Below are 23,503 nucleotides of genomic sequence, written 5' to 3' on the forward strand. Positions count from 1 at the left end.
TGCCAGAGATTATCAATGCCATTACGAAAACTCAATGGCTGATATCCAGTACCAACATTTTGCCTATAAATTAATAAAAACTTATTAATTTAGAACTAACCGTTCTATATTTGTATTACTACACCTGAAGGAGAGAGAGTGGGTGAGAGAAACCTTGAATAATATATTTTAGTGATACGTTTGTTATTTATATTACGTCACTGGAGTTTTTCACAGAATGTATTACATAAGGGCTGTACCGATTTTCATGGAAAAGACATAAAATGTTGAGACACAATTGGGGGAGTATGTGTTTTACGATCTAAATAAACATGCAAACGGTGTAAGAGACTAGGCCATTTTTTTATACCCGTAAAACCGCATCTTCTGTGAATTTATTTATCTAAGAATCAAATAAAGAGGCGATTTTAAAATCTATATATATATAGATTTTATATATATATATATATATATATATATATATATATATAAATATATGAAGGCCGATACCTACATGGTAAATTAACCATATGTATCATAATTAAATTGTACACGTTTATAACAACACATAACGAAAAATAGTTTTAAAAATGAGGCATTTTGAAATAAATATTAAATGTTTTCATCTTGAAAACATGTAAAAAGTAATGAAAAACACTTCAAAAAATTAAATATGGCCATTAATCTAAAACGAAATTATTTTATGACAGTTTTTCTTTAAAATATTAGTTCAATTTTGTATTGGAAAATATACTTCGGATAAACAAATTCATAAATAAATATACGAGTAAATTAAGTACTGATTTTGCCACCATGAAAATTATGAATTTTCATGATGATTTGGAAATACATTTTAAGTATTATTTTGTATTCCTAAAACCAGTAAACACCAGAAAAGTAATCTATCCCAATATTTACATATAAAAATATTTATAAGTATTTAAAAGTATTTATATATAAATATATATTTTATATATTGTAATATCATAATATTTAATTTGATATTCCAATTTATTTTTTGTTATCGATTTACTAGATGGCAAAGCCAAGTGGTTAACTAGCGGTTTGATATTGTTTCCTATTTCTTAATTGTTTTTTCATTTTTGAAAAGTACTCTTCTTTTCGTCAATATGATGTCATATTTTGAAGTCTTATAAAACTAGTCGTTTACATCGTAAACATTGCTGCTGGTAATATTATATATTAAATTAATATTTTTATATATCTAATAAATAAATATTACCTGACCAAAATGTTTATATTTTAGTTATTTTAACAGATCTTGATATTTACTCGGAATAAAGAATACTACCCTTATGCTGTCTGCAAATGGCTAGATTTCTAGTAGGAATTCGCACCTTTCGCTGTCCAGACAAACTTTTGATATAAAAGAAGATTTTAAAACCGGTTTGAACGTATGAAACACAGCTATTGGGTACTACAAGCATCAGTAACGTTGAACGTTCAGATTACACAACGTTTTCAGAATAAGTTGGCGATATCCATTGCAGAGACACCGTGGTTTGTTCGGAACGAGGAAATTCAAGATTACCTTGGATTTCATTGTGTTCGCAACGATACCAAACGGTTCGGTTCAAGATACAGATTGCTGTTAGATAATAACGTGAACTTTCCGGCAGCTTCTTTCCTAGACAACTGTGAAGATGTAACTCTTCACATCCGTCGCCTGAAAGACGTTCGGTGACTGAAATGACTGCTCGTACTGCGAATGGGATATCTGAGCGACACGAGCTAATTCGGCATCACATATCTGTTGAAGATCTTTATCTACAATGCCTTAATGAAGGCCTAGCTCCCTTTGATTTATTTGAACTTTTATGTTACCATTTTTTTCATCTAAGTCTGTTGTTTGATAATTTTATTGAGCTCTTTTGGGTTTTTTTCATCAGAACTTTGGAATCTCTTCTATCTTTGTAATCGCAACCAATTCAAGTCTGTTTATTTGTACAGACTTTATTGAATATATATTTAGTTTATATATATATTTCATCATAAATGTCTTTATTGAGGGTGTTCGCTGGGAACCCCTCAAGTGTTTTTAACCCAGTTTTTACTCGTGTATCCGTATTCGGAATTGAATGTAAGTAAGTACACGATTTATAGTTAAAGAGATAATGTATGTATTTCATTCAAACTTAAAAAAATTGATTTTATAACCTGATTAACACTTAAGTTTATTGAAACTAATTTAACTTAAATTTAAAAAAAAATTTGTATGGAAGAAAAATTACAAATTTTGATTAAATTTTAGAATCTTTCCTTTTTTTAAGACATTTATGAGTAAATTAATATTGCATTATTTTAGTTTTTACGTTTTCTCTTCATGAATGGGTCATTTCATAACTTACTTACTTTCTTTACCTTTTCATTCATTTTTGAAATTTAACATCACTTCTTTACCGAAAACTTTGGTAAATGTACTTATAAGATATAATTATAACATTACTTATTCTTTAAGGTTATTATTATCTTTATTATTGTTAGTATATTATTATGGTATGATTATTACAATAAAATTCGTCGACATTTTAATAAATAATAATTTTTGTTTAATGAATGTGTTATAGTTTGCTGAATAATATATCATCAGAATAGTTTTAGTTTATATATAAATATTATTAGGTTACATGTTTATATGTAACCTAAAAAAATTATATGTAAATTGGTTACATAAAAATATATAAGTAACCAAGTTTGAGTACGTGTCGGGATCTGAGAGAGTGAATACGTCTTGTTCGAGCTCCCAGTTTGTCATACAATTGTGGTTTCGTTTTCCGTTTTTGTTGTTTGTTTATGTTATTAGTTTTTTTGTGCTATTTTTTCGTGTTTTGTTTTTGTTGGATATTACCGTTTTGTTTAGCTTCCATACGGACTAATCCTGACATTGATTATCAATTTGTTGTTTGTGATATATTGTTTTTATTTAGTTTAATTTAAACTTTTTTTTTTTTTTGTATCTTGTTTACTGTTTGTTATTATTTAATTATTTTCCGTGTTTTTATTTAATATTTGTAAGTATAGCCTACGGTTACGAAAGTGTATTTATCCTAGTTACCCAGCTCATTTATAATTATATTCTTTGTTTACGTTCGGCTTGTAGCAGTTTCTAAGTCGAACAATTGGTATTGACTTAGAAAAAAAAATTTTTTTTTTTCGGTCAGCCGTTTCAAACGAGGAAATTTTGGTAAAAAATTCCCTCACCATACTAGTTGTTTGCAATTATGAATGACCGTGATCGATCTGGGGAGTCTAAGGATTTGGTGCGCGAGATGCGTAAGACTTTTGGTGATTCGGATACCATCGATGTCCTCTCCCTGTGGGGGTCATATGGTGAAACAAAAGTGGCAGCGGTGGCGGTCCCTCCTGTGCTGGTGAAAATAGTTGCAAGTTGGCAGAATTAAGAGTCGGGTGGGTGTCTTATCGGGTGTCCTGGAGGTCCGACGAAGAATTTGCTGTATAGATGTTCGTGTATAAGGCATCGGGCAGGACCTGCGGGGTCCTGAGAGTCGGAAGCAATGATTCAGTTGTGGGGCAGTTGGGCATCTCCGTAAGGACTGTCCAATGGAGGCTAAGTGTTCGTACTGCAATGCCCGTGGGCACGCTTCTGAGGACCGTGATTGTAGAGCCGGCACCTGGAAATGAATCTTCGCCTTCATTCTTGTGATGACTTTACTGTTGAGACAGCCCCGTCCAGGAGGAGTGGGCCGCTTAGGTCTCCCACCTTCAATGATTGGTCTTTTGTTGTGTCTCATCAAAAACCCGAGTCCCGGTGGTCTGGAGGCAGTTTGAGGCAAAGGTCGCCCTGGAACTGTGTTAAAACTACTTGTACATCCGTCAAAAAAAAATAAATAAATAAATAAACCCAGTTGAAATATTTGTATATAACTTAAAAAATAGATTTATAGAAATATCTACAAAGAGTCCTGCCTTTATTAACAATTAGCAGTGTTGTAATGTGATGTTGTAATAGAAGAATGTGATCGTTAATCCCATGAAAATCCCATGAAATTCACCTAAGTAAAAAATTAAATATTCGCCTGATATAAATATAGTTTTTTTCTACTCTTATTTAAGGTACTGTACTTAATGGTAAAACAGAGGGAAAAGTTATACAAATTTGAAGAGTAATGTTAAACTCAAAATTAATATTTTAATTTTTTTAAATATTTTAAATTTAAAAGGATAAAATAATTCTTAATTCATTCATAAAAGCCAATTTTGAATTTCCTTCTACATTATCTAATAATACTCGTATTTTTGCAGTTTCATAAAAAAATACAAAGATTTTTTAGAATATGCTAAAATAATAGGATTAAACTTATATTGTGAAAAAAATTACCATAATTTAGGATTCTCCATCAGGGGGTGATGCTTCTTTAGGAAAAAAATAATGCATGGATTAATCATAAAAAAGGCTAAGAAATTCTTTTGGGCAGTTGCAAATGCTTCATTGAATCTATTCACTCATAAAGCTTTTTATAAAAAAATAAAATAAAAAATAATATATAATTACTATATTTATAAAATATTTCATTTTCAAACTTTATCAAGTCTAAGAGAAATAAAATTTCTTTTAATCCAAAATGTGAGCAACTACATATAATTTTTATATAAATCTTTAAAATATATTTTAAAAACTAAATAAATGCAAAAGCAGCATTGATATTATTCATTATAAACAGTTGATAACATTTTATAAACATAATTTTGAACATAAAATAATTATAAAATTTTATTGAAAATATTAATTTTATTTGATGAATTATGTCCTATTTGCAGTGGTTTTATTCATAAAACTTCACTTTTAATAGCAATGGTGATATATATCAGTTTGGATGTTATTACAACTATTGCAATAAAAGTTTTTATAATATTTTATAAAAGAAAGTTTATTTTAATGCAGATTCCAGAAATTTTATGATCACTACTTAATGGATCTCGTTCATTTAATACTATAATTTAAAATTATAATAAATCATTAACTTTTATTATTCAAATTATTGCAAATGTAATTGTTATTTCTTTTATACGTTTTTCATTTTCTTTTGTATCCACTTAAAATTAACAGAAATAATAATTTTTATTAAATTTGAAAATAATGTTTACATATACCGGTTTAAATTATGTTGATGTAGATTAAACTTTTAATTTTTTTCTTTTATTACTTATGGTTAATTTTTTTAGATAATATCTAATTCTTGTTCATTTATTTAATTGATATTTCTTAACTTTATTAGTGGTATAATTATACACAATTTTTTTGTTTAGGTATTTATTAAGTTGTATATACTATTATCAGAGTTTTATAATTTATTATATTGTCATTTAAAAGAAAAAAAAAATGGCATTGGAAAAGAAATTTATTTTTTTAAGTTAATGAATTTATTGTACTAATATTAACGTGATCAGTTAACGAAAAGCCCCACCTAAAATATGTATTACAATTTATATTTTCTTTATAATATTTTGGTTTGAAAAAATTGTGTGAAAAAAATTATGAACAGCTATTAATATAGACATACACACACGCGCGCGCATGTATACATACGCATCTCCAGAGAAATAAAATAAACAGCATATAATAAGATATCGGAACGTAATGGTGGTTAAGTTCTGTTTCATTCGGGTATAAGAAAACTGATAATAATGTTACTTATGCTCTGTCGATAATAGTGTCTAGTAACTATAGTTTATTGTTGCGCAATTTCGGTCTTCCTCAAATTCATTTTATTTGAAATAAATCACTTTTAAAAGAAGTTTAAAAAACATTCATTAAGACAAAATTTTCACTGAAAAGAAAAACAATCTAAAAAGAATATTTTCCTTTTAGTGCACGTTAAAAAAATGGAATTAAATTTGTATGAATTGAACAATCTTTCTTTAGATTTTGATGTGTCGAAATCTAAAGATTTTTAGAAAACAGAATTTGAAGTTTATGCTAATTTAAAAAATATTTATATGTTTTATTACCAATAAATTTTATACTAACAATTTCTTAATCTGGCACTGATTTCAGACATCGAAATTTAAAAATAAATAAAAAAGTGATATTTTTAGGTGATTTTAGGCGCTTTTACGTCAGTGTATTTTTTAATATATTTTACTTTAGAAAAATGTTTTAATTATTATTTGAAACTACAGACTGCCAATAAAAGCTGTCCGTATGAAATAGAACTTTCAAAAAAAAGGCGAAGTCTGTAAAAACATAAAAAATAATTTTTAAACATTCAGAGAAATAAGTATAGAATACATTCAAAATTGAGTTTTAATTTTTTTAAAGGTCAATGTGTACAACATTTATTATTTTACTTTTGTTATTAATTTTTTTTAATTTGTGTGTAAAAAAATGTCTTAATTTCAAAAAAAATTCAGGTTTTATCATTATGTTATAAATATTTAATGTGAATCTCTGGCGACGAAAGTCAGTTGGAAAGTTCCCTTACGTCATATGATTATTCTTTCAACAAACCTTGCATCTATTTTATACTGTTCTGTAAACGAAGATACTTGGAAGTCAGTTGGAGAGCACACCGACCAATAAAAAAGTAACTGGTTACTGCAATAATCTTCAAGAAACGTCTACAATGAGCTAAAATGTCTGAAGATTTGCAGTAGGACTAGGTAAAAGAGTTCCCTTTCTGTTGAATTACATTTTGATTTCCGGGGACATAAGTAAAGTTTGTACGCAAAGGACCAAATGAGGTTACATCATCTTCTCATAGTCTACAATTACTAAAACATTCTTCAAAGTAAGTGTTTTGTGACAGTTTGGTCTTTCATGGGCACGAACCATTGCTTCCTGTAGAAGAAATGATGAATTTGATAAACTCATTCAACTTTTACTTCAGACTTCAGAATGGAACTGGTTCCAATCTTACAAAAATAATTTTTAGCCGACAACGTTATTATCCTGCTACATCTTGCACCACTTTACCATACATCTAAAAAATGCAAAACTTTCTTCACTGAAAGGTTATAAACGTTTTTAGTGGTCTGGAAACTCACCATACTAAACTCGATCAAGAATCCGGAAACAGTTTGTTAGTCAAAACTTGCCAAAGAAGACTGTACAACAAAAATTTCTGATTTCTTCAATAATAAATATATGGTTTCACAACAATCAACAGAAAAGAAAACACGTGAAAAACTACTATAGTAGAATTTATGCCTAAACGTTGTCTGGAAATAATATACAACAAGGGAAGACATATCAACTATTACAATATAAGGTAGTACTTTTATTGTTAATAAATTTGTATTAAAAGGAAGTTTTTGTTTTTAATTAAGTATTTAAATTTATTTTAACGGTACAGTATATGTTTTCAATTTAAATCACATTTATACATACTAGTTTATCAAAAAAATTGCCTTCATATATTAAAATGAAAACAATGTTTATAATTTTTTCCAAAATACTCGTATATTAATGTAAAGTATATAAAATTAGATTCAATATAATATAATATTAGAACCTATACGTGAAAAGAAAGCCAATCTCCAAAGTTATCCTGTACTATGTAGAAATCATATTTGTCTAATTAATGTTTGTTGTATAATTACGATACCCGAAGTTGAATCGATACTTCTATCGTTAGATTCATTTAATAATCATTAACATGAAGACGGGATCGTAAAACCTAGTTCAAATGTAGTGACGTCACACGTCCTCCGTGATATTTAATAGCGTAAAAATAAATATTTTTACTAGTAATTAATACCATCATTGGATTGATAGTAGCTTACTAATTACTCCATTCTTAGGCTAAGACATTGAGATGTATGATTAGAAAAGACGATCAAATCATGTAAGAAGAGTAACAATTTTATCCAGGACATAACATCTTTAAAAACAGTGTGTATCTAACACAAAATCATTAGTGAATCACTTTATTTTACCTTGGGTAGGTGGAGATAATTATTGATAAATTATAATTTAAAAAAAAAATGTATAAGTTCCAGTAGTATTTTAATGGATTTATATCTTGAATTTATTCTCAACTTTCTTAAGAAATAATTTTTTCCGTCGTTATTTAATTTTATGATAGGATATAATAAAGTAAACAATAACATTTTTTAAATAATAAATTAACAAATAAATTATAAATTGTTGAGTGTGTTTCTTTATAGTTCAGTACATAATTAAATCAGATTTCTAACAATCCGTCAAAACGTTAATAGATTAAGTTTAAAGAACTTGAATTAGAAAAAAATAAAAAAATAAATTTAGAAAAATTAATATTATATACTAAAAAATAATTAAATTATTATTATTATATTATTATTAAAAATAAAATAAAAATATATACTTTGCCTAAATAATATTTTTTAACCTATGTAAAAAGGATTTTTAATCCATTATTTTGAACACGTTTCAAAGAAAATAAGTTTTCTTCATAAAATATTTCAATTTGACGAAAGACGCTTAACGTTTTTTTAACGATATTTAATAGTTATTAAAGTGAATTTTAATTTAGTTGATTTTTGGCATTTTATTTAAATACTTGTTTAAAAAATATCTTACTTCTTTCACAAATTTTATGAATACAGTTAAGTCACGTTTAAACTGACTTCATATAATAAATTAAACTTTATCGTCTTAGATGTAAATTTTAATTGAAGGAAAATAAAATTATCTTTTGAATAAACTAAAATACAATAACGACTGTAACTTACCTAAACTTGTTTTATTCTTGACAAACTTTATTGTTTGTAAAATTAATAAACGTTAATTGTGAATATCATCTGAGTATAAATACAAAATACTCAAACTGAATATAATTTACTTTAAAATAGTTGTAAAAACAGTGTAAATGTAACAGTTATATTTACATATACAAATATACATTTACAAACGTTACTTCGACTACTAAAGCCCTATAAACTATATTACAGGAATAAGAACTTTGATGGCAATGTATTCAGGTCACTATTTGCTTCACATAATTTGGTATTCAACAGCAAGTTCGTTGTACTTATCTTCCCGATCAACTACTTTTGTCTGTGTGTTTTCTATAACTCTTGTGATTTACTCTCTTCATTTAGTAGTTCTTATTCATATTTAACTCTCTATCTTTCTCCTTATAGTAATCTCTCTCACTTTAACTCTTGCTGTTAGAAATAACTACTTAACCACAGACTGATCCACTCCATTATTTGCCATTCCTGTTTAGGAAACTTCATAAAATTTAATCTACACATTCAAATGAAAATCTACCTGAATACCAGTTACGTCCATTATTTAACTTTATACTGCATCGGTAGATGTTTGCTAAGTTTAATCAGTTTATTAACTGATATTAATAACATCAGCTATTCCAAAATTGCTAAACATGACTGTAATAAGCAATACTCTCCATATATTATTAGTTTAGATATTAATCTTTCACATTAAAGTTAAACTTTGTTTCTTGTTAAAATGGAAATAACAGGATAAAACAGGATATACATATAATAATATAATTTTATTTATTGAATTAGAACTACGTAACCAGCACTTGGAAAAATACTGAATACTGAAAAAAGCAATGATAAATAAAGAACAGTTATGCTAAACGGTTCTTGAAAATATAGATAGAAAATAAAGAACACTCAAAAATTTAAAATAAAAACTGACAAAAAAGTTGTTATACCTTTCTAGCATTGATTATTAATTCTTCCATAGTACAAAAACGTTTGAAAAATTCAAAAAAATGGATGATGGTGATAATTATATGGTGGTAAAAATAATAATAAATAAAGTCGATTTTTGTTGAAGGGGAAGGATTTGGGGGCTTTTTTAATATTATTATAATCATGTAAGCATGTACAGAGGTATATATAATGTAAGGTTATGCTTGAAATATTTTGAGAAATTTGTGCTCAAAGAAAGTATCTACTTACTTTGAGCTCACCACTTCCTTGAGGTATTGCCCCCGTTTATTAGCGGGCGGCGTATTGCTGTGCATATAGGCTGACGGCTGGCTTACCGCTCTATTAACTATCCTGAAACTCTGACAATATACTGTATACTATGTAAGTATACGGAGCTGTACGAGATGTTTTCGTAAAGGAATGAATATCTAACTCTTCCACCAGTCCTATCAGTTTATCTCTCTTGCACGCAATGTGCATAGCCATACTCCGCCCGCTATACCAATTGCCCAACATTCATGAGTCTGTGTGTCAAATTTCATCAAAATATGTTTATCCTGTCAAACTTTATTAAGCTTCAAACTCGCCAACAATGTACGTACGTACGAGTATTATCCCCACGTTTTTTTTGTTTTCATGATAACTCTGGGTCATGAAACGTCGAGAAATGCAAAGAAATATCCCTTAACCCGATTTTTGAGTCGTTACCATACTTGGAGCATCGAGCATAGCTCTGCTCTAGAGCTATGATATACCAGGAGCGTAAGAGTAATAAGAACTTATCTACATAATACGTGTTAAACTTTTATTTATGGTTTTCATTGTTTCGTCATTATGAATTTATAAATATTTAAAAACTGATTTAAGGAATAGTCACATTTTGCTACACTGTTTAATGGTCATTAAGTTTTCTTACTTTTAAATTCGTAGAAATTAAAAATATTATACGTAGTTGGAAAATATAAAATAACTAAAAAATAAATAATAAGTAATTTCAGTGCAATTCAAAATATGAACCATTATCATATAACAAAGATATTCTTGGTTAAGGATTATTACGAGTATATAGTGAAAAAGTAGTAACATTGTACTGTTACGTTATCGACGTATCAACAATTTATTTAGCTACACTCGTACATTACATTTCACTGATATAAAGCACTCTCATTATGTAAGAAATAGAGCTGTAACGAACATTCTTTTGATGTTTTGGGAAATTTTAAAACTTCTATATTTATTACATCATCTCAAGTTACTTCACATTATCTTTTTCGTTTTTTTTTTAAGTTTATGATTCATAAAAATCACATGAAATATTTTTAAAAATCAGTAAAATTTTATTTTTCCCGAGTAAAAGAATTAGTTGCTACAAAACGAAACTGTATAACTTCAATCTTGAGTTTCGGTTTGGAATAATAATATTTACTATTACTTACTAGAGTTTAAAAAGATCCGGAAGAAAGTCATATCTCTTTTTCTACAATGAGGTAGATTGTTTTTGCTTATGGTTTAAGGTTTAAATGTAATTTCATGAGGTTTCAATGGTGTCTGGTCATTCGGTTTAAATTTACTTTCGAGTAATGAATAAACTGATAAAATGGCGAGATTGTTTTAATTAAAATAGAGAAGATAATATTACTGAAGAAAGTTTTATCTGATTTGCAGTACGTTAGTTACCCGCTAGACAAGTATTTCTCTTGCTCATATTTTCCACGTATTATACAGATTTTTATTGCCCATAATTTGTCTTTTTCCAGTAGAAATGGTGATCTAATATTAACTTATATTTTTGTAATGCATGCTAGTAATTAGTACGCGATGCTTTTTATTTTTATCTTTGATTTTAATTTTTATCTTTTCTTTATGACTTTGATTTAAAGTAAAAACTAGAGATAAATATTTAAACTTATGAATTTGTGTACTAAAATGATCTTTATATTTTTGTAAAGGTTAGTAGTGTCTGAATGATAATCTAATTTCACACTGAGATATTTAAAATATATAATCATTTTGTAATGTAACAATTTTTTATAGAAAGATGATATCACTTCATATACAAAAGTGGGATGATTAATCTTTTTAAAAAATCAGTCCATGTTGATAATTTGATAAGATGTCATGAATCACAAGATGAGAGATCAATCTGATTTTATGTCAAATGTTTGTTTCCGTAGTAAAAATACTTAATAAAAATTGTTTTCTTTTCTTTTTTTTCAATTATTCTGTAACCTAGGTACAATGTATTTTTTAAAAAATATCTTGTAAGTTGATTTGTTTCTGAACCAATATCCTCAGAGAAAACAATCCAATAAAAAACTCATTTGTTTAAATGTACAGTTTTTTTTTTTTTAATTTTATACGGTACATTAAACAATATTATTGCTTAAAACAATGAATAATCATACATTTTTTTAAATATTTAATATTTCTTTTCATAAAACAGGATTAGATTTTTATATTGGTTGAATTTACTGTATAAATAAGGGAAAGGAAATACAAATTAAAATCTATATGAGTAAGGTTTAAAAGATTATTACTATGTTTAATAATTTAACTATATTTATTTAAGCTTAATGTGATTGCAAAACTTTTCCTGTTATTTAAATCTTCGTAAATATAATGATAAATTTTATGTAAAAGATTTGCAGTCTCTTAATTCTTGAATTAATAAAAATATGTTGGATGTATTGAGAAAATGTATGTTTTTTTTTTTTGTAAATCTATTTTCCAAAACTTCGAGCTATTTGGCTACTCGTGGCTTAAAGAACCATGTATTCAGTACAATATCTGTCCTCTGATTATTTGTTTTCAGATTTGATTTAATTTTGGGTTTGGAATTTTTTCAGCTATCATTTCATCCATTTTATTATGCTGTAAACAAATCGTTTAATTCCTTACATAAAAAACATAAGATTTGTTTCCTTCAATATGGAAACCAATCTATGTCTGAAGTCAAAAACATAAAGAATTATTAATAGTTAGTAACGGAATTTGTTACTATAGTTTATAAATACACACATTATTAATCAAAATAATAATTTAAATATGCCAATCGTCAGATTACTTGATTAAAATTGAAATATAATTACACTAATATAATATTTCATTTTATGTCGATGTGAATAGTTATAACAGTTAAAGAGAGACTAATGAAATAAAAAGAAAACCTGTAATAATTTTTTTTACAAAAGTATACTTCGGCATAAAAATCTTTAATTACATTATCAGGATTAGAAGTTTAATAAGACTCTTGAAAACAAAACGAAACTAGTTGGGTATTTTTATAAAAATAAGCAGTTTTGATTTTCTCAGAAGATCAAGTTCCTCTCAAACAATTCTGCTAAGTAAACGCGTACTGGAGTGCGCAGATTTTATGTGACAATTAATAATACAACAAAGGAGGTGAGACTAGAATTCTTGCTGATGACTGCCGGCTACTTAAATAAATGAATATTTCATCCTATTCACAAACTAATTACATCAATTAAAATTAAATTTTAACAATATATTACCACTTATAAAAGTATTCTAATTTCATGTTATAATTTTAATTACGCTTTGATATATTCATTACCAACAAATGAAATGATAATACTAATTAATATTTTAAATGAACTGACATTGTTTACTTATATGGTACATCTAAATTTTATTCTATAAAATGTTAATAATAAAAAAAAATTATTCATATCAAAAATTAACCAACGCATATAACTAACGCATATAACTGATGAATGTTTTGTAAGTTTTTTTTTTAAATGATTGTAACCTACAGTCAAAAGTTGCTTACAAATTAAACCTAAGGATTTGTATTTAACTTCATATTTTTTCATATACATAAAAATTATATTACTGTGATTAAGAGTAAGTTGAAATTTTTAATAGGAAAACTGAAAAACGTACATTTTAGAAATTATATTTTACATTTATGTTAAGAGTGATTGTCATGCACAGTTATTAATTTCAGATTATTTACTTAGTACGAGTGGGAGGCTGAAGTGCCCTTTGATTTCATTATGTACACAATGTGTGCTGCATTTCTACTTTTTATATGTAAAACTATTTAAAGCCTCTTAACTTACTAGTAGTTAAACATAACTGTCAGTTAAATTTCTCAATAACTTTCTATAAAACTCTACCTTTTTATATACTAACAGTTTTCAAAATTTCTACAGTGAAATTTTAACCAAAATCCTCGTTTATTGATCTTGAGCTAGTAGTCACTGGATAGAAAAAGAATTATTCCAACCCGTTGTTGAAAAATTTTCATTAAAATTAATAACTGAACAGCAATTTCCCATATACGTTACTTACCATACTAAACTTCTGATTACCTGTCCTTCGGAAAAAAAAACACAAACACTAATACAATTGCGCCTTATTTTACTTTTATTTTACAGGGCCTCAAAACTTTGAAAAAATAATCTTAGACTCGAAACATTAACCCATTAGAAATCGTACATGTATTATACTATATTGTGTGCTATAATTAGGTAAAGTCATTAACTATGTATTTTTAGAAGATTTCTTTTAATTACACCGTGCTCTTTTATATTATTTAAATCAAACCTGCAATGGTTTTTGCAGGCATGGATATAATATCCATTTATGATTTTTTTAATTTTATTGATTTATTAGAGCCTATTTTTTTTTTTTTCTGATTTTTTTAGGTTTAAAAGCTGTCCATGTACAATCGAAAGATTGCTGAATATGCACAAATATAAAAAAATTTTTTCCAGATATTTTCTAGGAATATTATGTATTCCTGGATGTTTTCTAATGATATTATTATTTTATTGAATAAAATAAAAAACGTTTTATAATAATAAAAATGAAAAATTATATTTTATAAACTTTCATATCATATAAAAAAATAACGATCGTTTCAAACATCGAATTATCTTAATTCTATAAAATAAAATCTATTATCAATAGTTGTATAACTATTGATAATTGGTTGTATAACATTATTTATTCTGTTTTTATTATGTAACTTGAAGAAAAAATATGATATTTTTGAGCCGTTCAACAGTTTGTATTAGGTGATTAAAATTAAAAAAGATAAAAACAAATATGCATTGCTTCAACTTGTGAAATGCACGTCAGAATGAATTCTTTAGTCTTGAACAGGCTTGGCTGATGAAGATGAATGCGGTACAGGCAGCAGCCTAATGTATTCTCGTTTAGGCTATTATATTAGCCGGATAACAAGAGTTCAATTTTATTTTAACCTAAGTAATGTTCATAAATATTATTTAGGGAACATTTTTATCCCGTACTTCCTGGTATTTATCTGGACAATACACATCGTAAATTTGTCTGGGTGTATGTATTATGAAATTTTACTGTTAACAATGGAGTACACGATTAAAAATTTTAAAGAATTAAATAATATATTTTTTAAATTGATTTTATTTTTAATTTCGATAAACCTTTTGTAGTCAATAAGTCTTTCTGCAATTTCTTTCCATGCTTTCACCTACACTATGGGTTTTTAATTTCACTCCCACCCTACCGTATTTTAAATGTTATTCAAATATATTTTTTTTTTTCTAATTTTTTTTTCTTATATCTAGCCAATGTGATTTTCCTCCAAATACTTCTCATACGGTCACCTAACAATTTCATACTTAGTGAGGTTTGAGAGGGAGGAAAAAGGGGGTTGAGCATAAATAAACATAAAAAAAAATGAATAGACATTTTTATTTCTTTGAAAGTAAAACTGAATTAGTTTTCTTCACAATTTCTGTGTTTATTTATGTATCTATTGGTTGTACCGCCTTTTCAAAAACATTTGTGATCAAATATTATTATATTCGATGTTAACATCAAATGTACAATTTATATTGTTTATATCGTTAAAAGGTTAAAGATGCAGAATTAAGTCTATTTCCTGACAAAAACATATTATAATCTGAAAAAATCTTTCATCTCTTTCCAGATTCTAATCTAAAAATTGCTTTTACGTATTGCTTTTTGTGTTTAAAGAGTTTAAAATTTTTTCATGTATTTTGTTTGCACAAGAAATGTATTTACTTATACGTACAATCAGCCAAAAAACTTTGCAGGTAAAATTAATTTTTATCCTTCATATCTTTTGTTTTAAGGATAACTAAAAAATTAAATTAAAAATATATTTAATCGTAATATTACGAAAAATATTTTAACTTATTATACGAAAAAACAGCTTTTTACGACGGGTTTATTAATCAAATATTTTAATTCATTTATTTACTACCTGAAAGAAGAGAAAAAAAATAAAAGTTTTACAGTCGATATTTTCTTCGATGCATTGATCAATAGAATACAATATGATTCTACTATAATTTAAGAACATTTTTACTCACATCAGTTTCTTTTACGTACGTGGACCTAAGTTAATTTCATTTTCACTATCATGAAATCAGTCATACCATCTAAGTCTAAGAAAATTTATATTGAAGTAGGCAATTTGAAATCTTCACCTTTCTTTGATTCTATCTATTCAACGCACTGAAAAGGTACGAGTGAGAGCTACCTACATACGCGTATGATTCAATAAACTCTTCTTCTCGTCATATATAAAAGTTATTGCATAAGGTTTAATAAAAAAACAATGAAATTTTATGTTGATTTCGTGAAAGAAATATGAAACCAAACAAATAAATTAATTCACTTCTCTAATGTAGTAAAAATCTACTCTTTATATTTTAATTTATTAAACATAACGATTTATTAGTAACGTTTTATATTAAAAAAAAATACATATTTTCTATTTTATATACAAAAATGCAAAATAAAAATTTACAGACAACCTCGCTTCCAAGTAATAAGTATTAAATTAGTTATGAGTTTCTATAAATTCCCCTGTAATGTAACAGTTTGATTCTGCAATTGTGTGAACAAAGCAATATCCTAGTTAGCTAATCGTTTTCGCACATCGTCTATTGGCATGTTAGTTATGCAATTATGGAAAATGGTTTTTCTGATTTTTTTTTAAATTTTGTTATATAGTTCCTTGAAATATAGCGTAATTTCAGTATGAATAATAATTTTTAATAAATTTTTCTTTTACAAAATTGTGTTTGATCTTTCTCTACCGTTTCATGAAAAAAGTGAATAGAGTGAAGTTTCCGTCATCAAGCCACCCCATCGGTGGTAGTAACTGAACGCTGTTCCTCACCTTTCACAGAGCTCTATCAAATAATGCTGTCTTACGCTAGATTAATGGTATATATATGTATGAGAATAACGAATAATACATTAATATAACAGTACATAATGATTCACGAAGAATCTAACCAACTTTCATTATATATTTTACTGGTGAAAATAAAAGAGACATGGTTTATAAACGTTTCGTTAGTGAGTGTCGGTTGGTAAAAAAGTCACCCTAATTTTTTCCTCCTTCGGAAAAAGTAAGCCAAAGCGTCGTTCTTGGGGTCCAAATTAAGAGATAAATTTAGCGGTTTATATGAAATCTGACCTGAAAAAGTTGAAAAAAAAAAACATCCAACAATATTATTTTTAATAGTTTTCTAGAAATCTAAGTTGAAAGATAAACGATTTGGAGTCAAAAAACACTCTGGTTTTGTGGTTTTGAAATAACTTTTTTACATATTCAATAAACACATAACCGTTTTAAACCTATCTTGAACAGAATGTGATTCTGAGCAATATGGTATGAATAAAATTTATAGAAGTTCAAGCATATGAATTTCGAAGTTCATTAAATATTAATATATCAAAATGCAGTCAAATAAAAAAACAAAAGTATGTATTTTATAGAAATAAGAAATACAATCACAAACAGAAAAACCAACTTACAAACAAATAAATAAATTATTAAAAATGTCCTCCATTACAATGGATATAGCAATCTGCTCAACGAACTTTGTTTGTAGTGACTTTCCGTATTTCAACAGGCTTGTTTTGTATGATTTGTACAGCACTGAGAACTTTGTAATGAATTCTTCTAAATCACACTTTTTTCACGTACTAATGATTTCAAAATGCCCACACGACCTTAAAGGTCAGTTGATAGTTCCAACTAGCAGTTGGACTAACTGCTAGAGAAAATTGTGTAGTTGCTCCATGTTCGAAAATCGTTTGTTTCATTCTTTTGTTTTATAGTATTGAAAATTTTGTTTCATTTAATACCTAGTTAAGGTCTGCCACATTTTGATGAGTTTTGTTTTTAATTAACTTCGAAATTATTATGTTTGTATTCACTTTCAAGTATTCATATCATTTTACTCGGAACAACATTCTTTTTCATTCTGATTTCTGCGTTTTCGTTTAAATAAAGAAAGACTGTAATTCTTGGAACTTAAATAATAAGTGAATTTAGTTGTTTTATATGAAATCTGACTTGAAAAATTGAACAAATCGGTTCCAAAATGTTTTTAGTAGCATACGAAAAACCCGTAATAAATAATAATATATTGGGTCGATAAAAACACTTTTTTTTAAACAAATTCCTGGAATAATTTATTTTCAATGAGGATAATTCAGGTACTTCATATTTAACATTTTGCAGAGTAATTTGCCAGTTCTATAGGAAGATGACAACAAGATGTTAAGGGTACTCTGATAACAAGAAGGCAGATGATTTTCCAGCACGATAGGGCGACTCCACATTTTTCTGTAGCTATTAGATAACACTACAATTCGACTTTTTTAAAGTCTAGTAGACTGCCAAAGTGCCTTCTAAGGTACCCTGACCAGTTTCCGGATCTCTGGTTTACTACCTATGAGGATCAGTTGAAATCATAATTATATGAAAATAACTGTAGTACAAAAGAAGATTTAGTTATTATAATTGCTATTGCGGTACAACTAATGTAGAGCAATCCTTTTGAAATAAGGAAAGGCACCAAAAACATTGTTGGTCGGACGAAGTACTATATCCACTATAGCGGCGGTTATTTTCAGCAATTTATTTGTTTGTAAGTTGGCTGTATTATTTACGTTTGTACTTCCTATTTTTCTAAAATACGTAATTCTTTTCTTTTGTTGTATTGAAAATTATTTTACTTTTGATACATAGTTAAAATCTGCCATATGTTTTACTTTTAATAAACTTTGAAATTCTTACGTTTAAGGTCTTCATTCATACTATTTTACTGAGAACCAAATTTTCCAACCAGATTTTTTAAAATTTTTATGCGTTTATTACTTATTTAACAAAATTATTTTATTTAAAACACGAAATATTAAGTTTTTCGGCCCCAAAACTTTACCCCACATTTTCCAATAAATATTAAACATACAATTCTGAAACATATTTTTCCAATTTTTCAGGTTAGATTTTATATTAAGCTCCTAAATTTATCACTTAAATTGGGTTCGAATAATTAACTGTTAATAATAACAGTTTGACCTAATTTTACTGAGGCACAGAAATCTTTCGCCAGCTGTCACTCGCTAATAGAGTTTTTCCAGACCTATATTTATATGAAATTTCTTGTTTATTGTCAACAGTAGAACATATCCTGAATATTTGTTACATTTTCATGAATTGCTCTGTATATATTATGGTAGTGATTATATAGTATTGCTTAGTTGAAGTATCCGGAAGTACCTCCATAATAGTTAAATATGTAATATTCGGTCTCGCTAAAAACTATGTTTAAGACATACTGTAAGATTATTTTTAGTGTAGGCTAAATCTTTCTGAATAAATTATGAACTCTGTTTAGTACCTTAATTTTCATTTTATCAACCATTAAAAAATGTAACATTAATAAAGTATCAATAAGTCGTAATACTTTTGGATATTTATGAAGACTAGATAAGTATTTAATAATAAAATCTTGTTATACAATTATTAATAAATAATTGTTTCTTATATTAAATTCTATTATTGAATAATTTCATAATGCTTCTAAATAATGATATTTGTATTCCGAATAGATTCTGGTTAATATATGAATTAGGTTTCTATATGAGAAGAGGAGAAACTGGACCTCCAAAAAACAAATTAAACTTAGTACAATCAATTAAAATTAACCTTACTATAATATGTAAAATTTATGTGTATGTGTGTATATATATATTAATATTAAATATTACCGATCTTCGGGACGGAGTAATAGCGTCTTGGCCTTTTATCCGGACGTCCCGGGTTCGAATTCCAATCTGGCATATCATTTTCTATTCACTGCAAATTTCCATTTTCATATTCCCAAGACGTACAAACTTTTTTTGTAAGCTTCTGTAGTCAATTAACTCATCAGTAATATATATATATATATTTTTTTTACATACATATATTATATACATAATATATGTATATATTTTTGTATAAATATATACATATATTTATATGCAGGATACCAAATTTATTTATTAGCAGGATACCAAAGAATTATGATGGAGGGCACATATAAATTGCTGAATTCTAGATTCAGCATTCAATATTAAAAAAAAAATAATAATAATAAAAGAGGAATAATAATCAATAATAATATTTAAAAAAATTACTAATCAGTGTCAGTAATATTATAAAACAAAAAGAACCACTCACGATTCATTCATAATCGTGACTGGTTTTCACCCAGCAAATCTACTGAAGTCAAATTTATGAAAATTTATATACACGTTCTTACGGTATAAGTGTACAATAAAACGGATTTTTAAAAATTCCAAGTCTAAAGGGTTAAAATGGAATAACAACTTACTATTTTGTTTAATTTAGCGGGAACAAATAAAGATATCAATTTGACTTTCGGTGCATGTAATCTTTATATGAATATTTAAAAAATAATTTTTAGATATTTTCAAATACCGAGTTCAAAAGGTTAAAATGGATTTTTGATTTTTTAATGAGAACCGGCTATTTTTTTTCCTCGATAACAAATTTAAATATCAACTTGTTTTTTTTGTGTAGTGTGTAATCTTCATGTGAATATCAAGAACCAAATTCTAGATTTTGTGAAATTCGACCTTGTAAGGGGTGAAGAAATGTAAAATTTTCGAAGCTAGTTTTTCCAATTTCTAACTATACTATAATAAAATATTCAGTAGATTTAGACTTAGAAATGATGCTCTTCAGATAAATATTTAAAAAAAAAACATTTTATGTATTTTTAAAATTTCAATTTTTTTAAGGGGTGTGACATTATACAGCGCTACGGCTCAACCAACACAGCTACTGCAACTAGTACTGTATGTGCGACACGACTGGCTGCGCCTGCCTTCGGCCACTTGACTAAAAAGCAAAAAAACAATAAAAAATTGACTTAGACGGTAAACGCAAGTAACCGTATAGAGTGGACGAAACCGACACACACACACACACACACACACACATATATATATATATATATATATATATATATATATATATATATACAGCCTGGTTTTTTAAACAAAAAAATTATTATACCATGTTCTAAATTTTATCTAAAATACTCATTTAATGTTGGAAGTATCAGGTTAAATGTAGTCCGAAAACCATATTCAAAATTCAGTAAAGTGACTAATTAAAGAAGTATTTGGATCGGTCAACAGATTCTTGTGATTTTAACTACATACATCGCTACATACATGCCACAATTAAATCATATGATTATCAGTAAAGGGCAATTATATTATGTAGAGGTTCATTATGATTTACGTAAAAAAATGGAATAATATATATTTTAATATTTCCGTAATCTAGCAATAACGTACGTGCAAGTCATTATGATGCCTATTTTAATTATTATTTTCACCCTTATTTAAAGTTATTAATTAATTTTAATTAAAAAATATTTTATAAATACATAGACGATTATGTAAGTTTTACGTTATTTTTTATATTCTTGCAATCACTTGAAATTATATAAAATTTCTTTATTTTCTGACACAAAGTACACAGAAAGAATTACTTGTTACGTTTTATTATATTCAAAGTAGTGTGTTGTTATATTTACACGGAATATTATTACGGGTAAATTACATGAATAAATAAAATTGTAATAAACAGTTTAATAGTGACGTACTTATATTAAAAAAAAAAAAAAAAATTAAGGATATAAAATAAACGAATACTGTTCATATCAGCTATTTATCATTAAGTAAGGTACTTCATTTAATTATTATTGAAGTTATATTTATACCAAAAGAATACAATGGTTATAATCATTTAGCTAAATTGTTGTGTATTTACTTTTGAATTACCGTAATATTAATCATTTACATATGTATCCAAACAAAATTAAATCTTTCCTACGTAATATAAATTACATATTTTACTGAAGCAGGATACCAAAGAATTATGATGGAGGGCACATATAAATTGCTGAATTCTAGATTCAGCATTCAATATTAAAAAAATAAGAATAATAATAATAATAAAAGAGAAATAATAATCAATAATAATATTTAAAAAAATTACTAATCAGTGTCAGTAATATTATAATCTTATAGTAGGTAAATAATTGACCTATTCTATAGTGTTTTCCTTTTCTAATAAAACACCAATTTATACATAAAAGAGAATCTATTTAATTATCGTTAATTTTGATACATCAATTTTATCGGAGTAACTTTAACGTTAATTCAATATTATTGAAATAGATTTGCTAAAGAAAAAAAAATTCTAGCAGGAACTTTGACTATCTATTCCTACTTGGTCAGGAATAACAACGGCCCGACGTTAATATAACAAGCAAAAGTATGAGAAATAATTGTACTATCAACATTATAATGTATCCTAAATTAATAAACTAATTGTAAAAGTTATTAAACAATCTATATTTTTTTTTTGTCTTCAGTCATTTGACTGGTTTGATGCAGCTCTCCAAGATTCCCTATCTAGTGCTAGTCGTTTCATTTCAGTATACCCTCTACATCCTACATCCCTAACAATTTTTTTTACATATTCCAAACGTAAATATCCTCAATTTTTCCCTTCACAATTTTTCCCTTCTACCTGTCCTTCCAATATTAAAGCGACTATTCCAGGATACCTTAGTATGTGGCCTATAAGTCTGTCTCTTCTTTTAACTATATTTTTCCAAATGCTTCTTTCTTCATCTATTTGCTGCAATACCTCTTCATTTGTCACTTTATCCACCCATCTGATTTTTAACATTCTCCTATAGCACCACATTTCAAAAGCTTCTAATCTTTTCTTCTCAGATACTCCGATTGTCCAAGTTTCACTTCCATATAAAGCGACACTCCAAACATACACTTTCAAAAATCTTTTCCTGACATTTAAATTCGTTTTTGATGTAAACAAATTATATTCCTTACTGAAGGCTCGTTTAGCTTGTGCTATTCGGCATTTTTTATCGCTTCTGCTTTGTCCATCTTTAGAAATTCCCAAATAACAAAATCCTTCCACCTCCGTAATCTTTTCTCTTCTTATTTTTATATTCAGTGGTTCATCTGCATTATTTCTACTACATTTCATTACTTTCGTTTTGTTCTTGTTTATTTTCATGCGGTATTTCTTGCGAAGGACTTCATCTATCCCGTTCATTGTTTCTTCTAAATCCTTTTTACTCTCGGCTAGAATTACTATATCATCAGCAAATCGTAGCATGTTTATCTTTTCACCTTGTACTGTTACTCCGAATCTAAATTGTTCTTTAACATCATTAACTGCTAGTTCCATGTATAGAATTCTAGTTAAGATTTTTGATGCATGACTAGTTAAACTAATTGTTCTGTATTCTTCACATTTATCTGCCCCTGCTTTCTTTGGTATCATTACTATAACACTTTTTTTGAAGTCTGACGGAAATTCCCCTTTTTCATAAATATTACACACCAGTTTTTATAATCTATCAATCGCTTCCTCACCTGCACTGTAATCTATATATCAATAAATAAATGCCATTTATATATGAATGAAAAGCTACAAATACAAAAAAAGATTGAAGTAATGATTATAATGAAA

The sequence above is a fragment of the Lycorma delicatula genome, chromosome 3, assembly GCF_047948215.1.
Source record: "Lycorma delicatula isolate Av1 chromosome 3, ASM4794821v1, whole genome shotgun sequence".
NCBI classification, from domain to species: domain Eukaryota; kingdom Metazoa; phylum Arthropoda; class Insecta; order Hemiptera; family Fulgoridae; genus Lycorma; species Lycorma delicatula.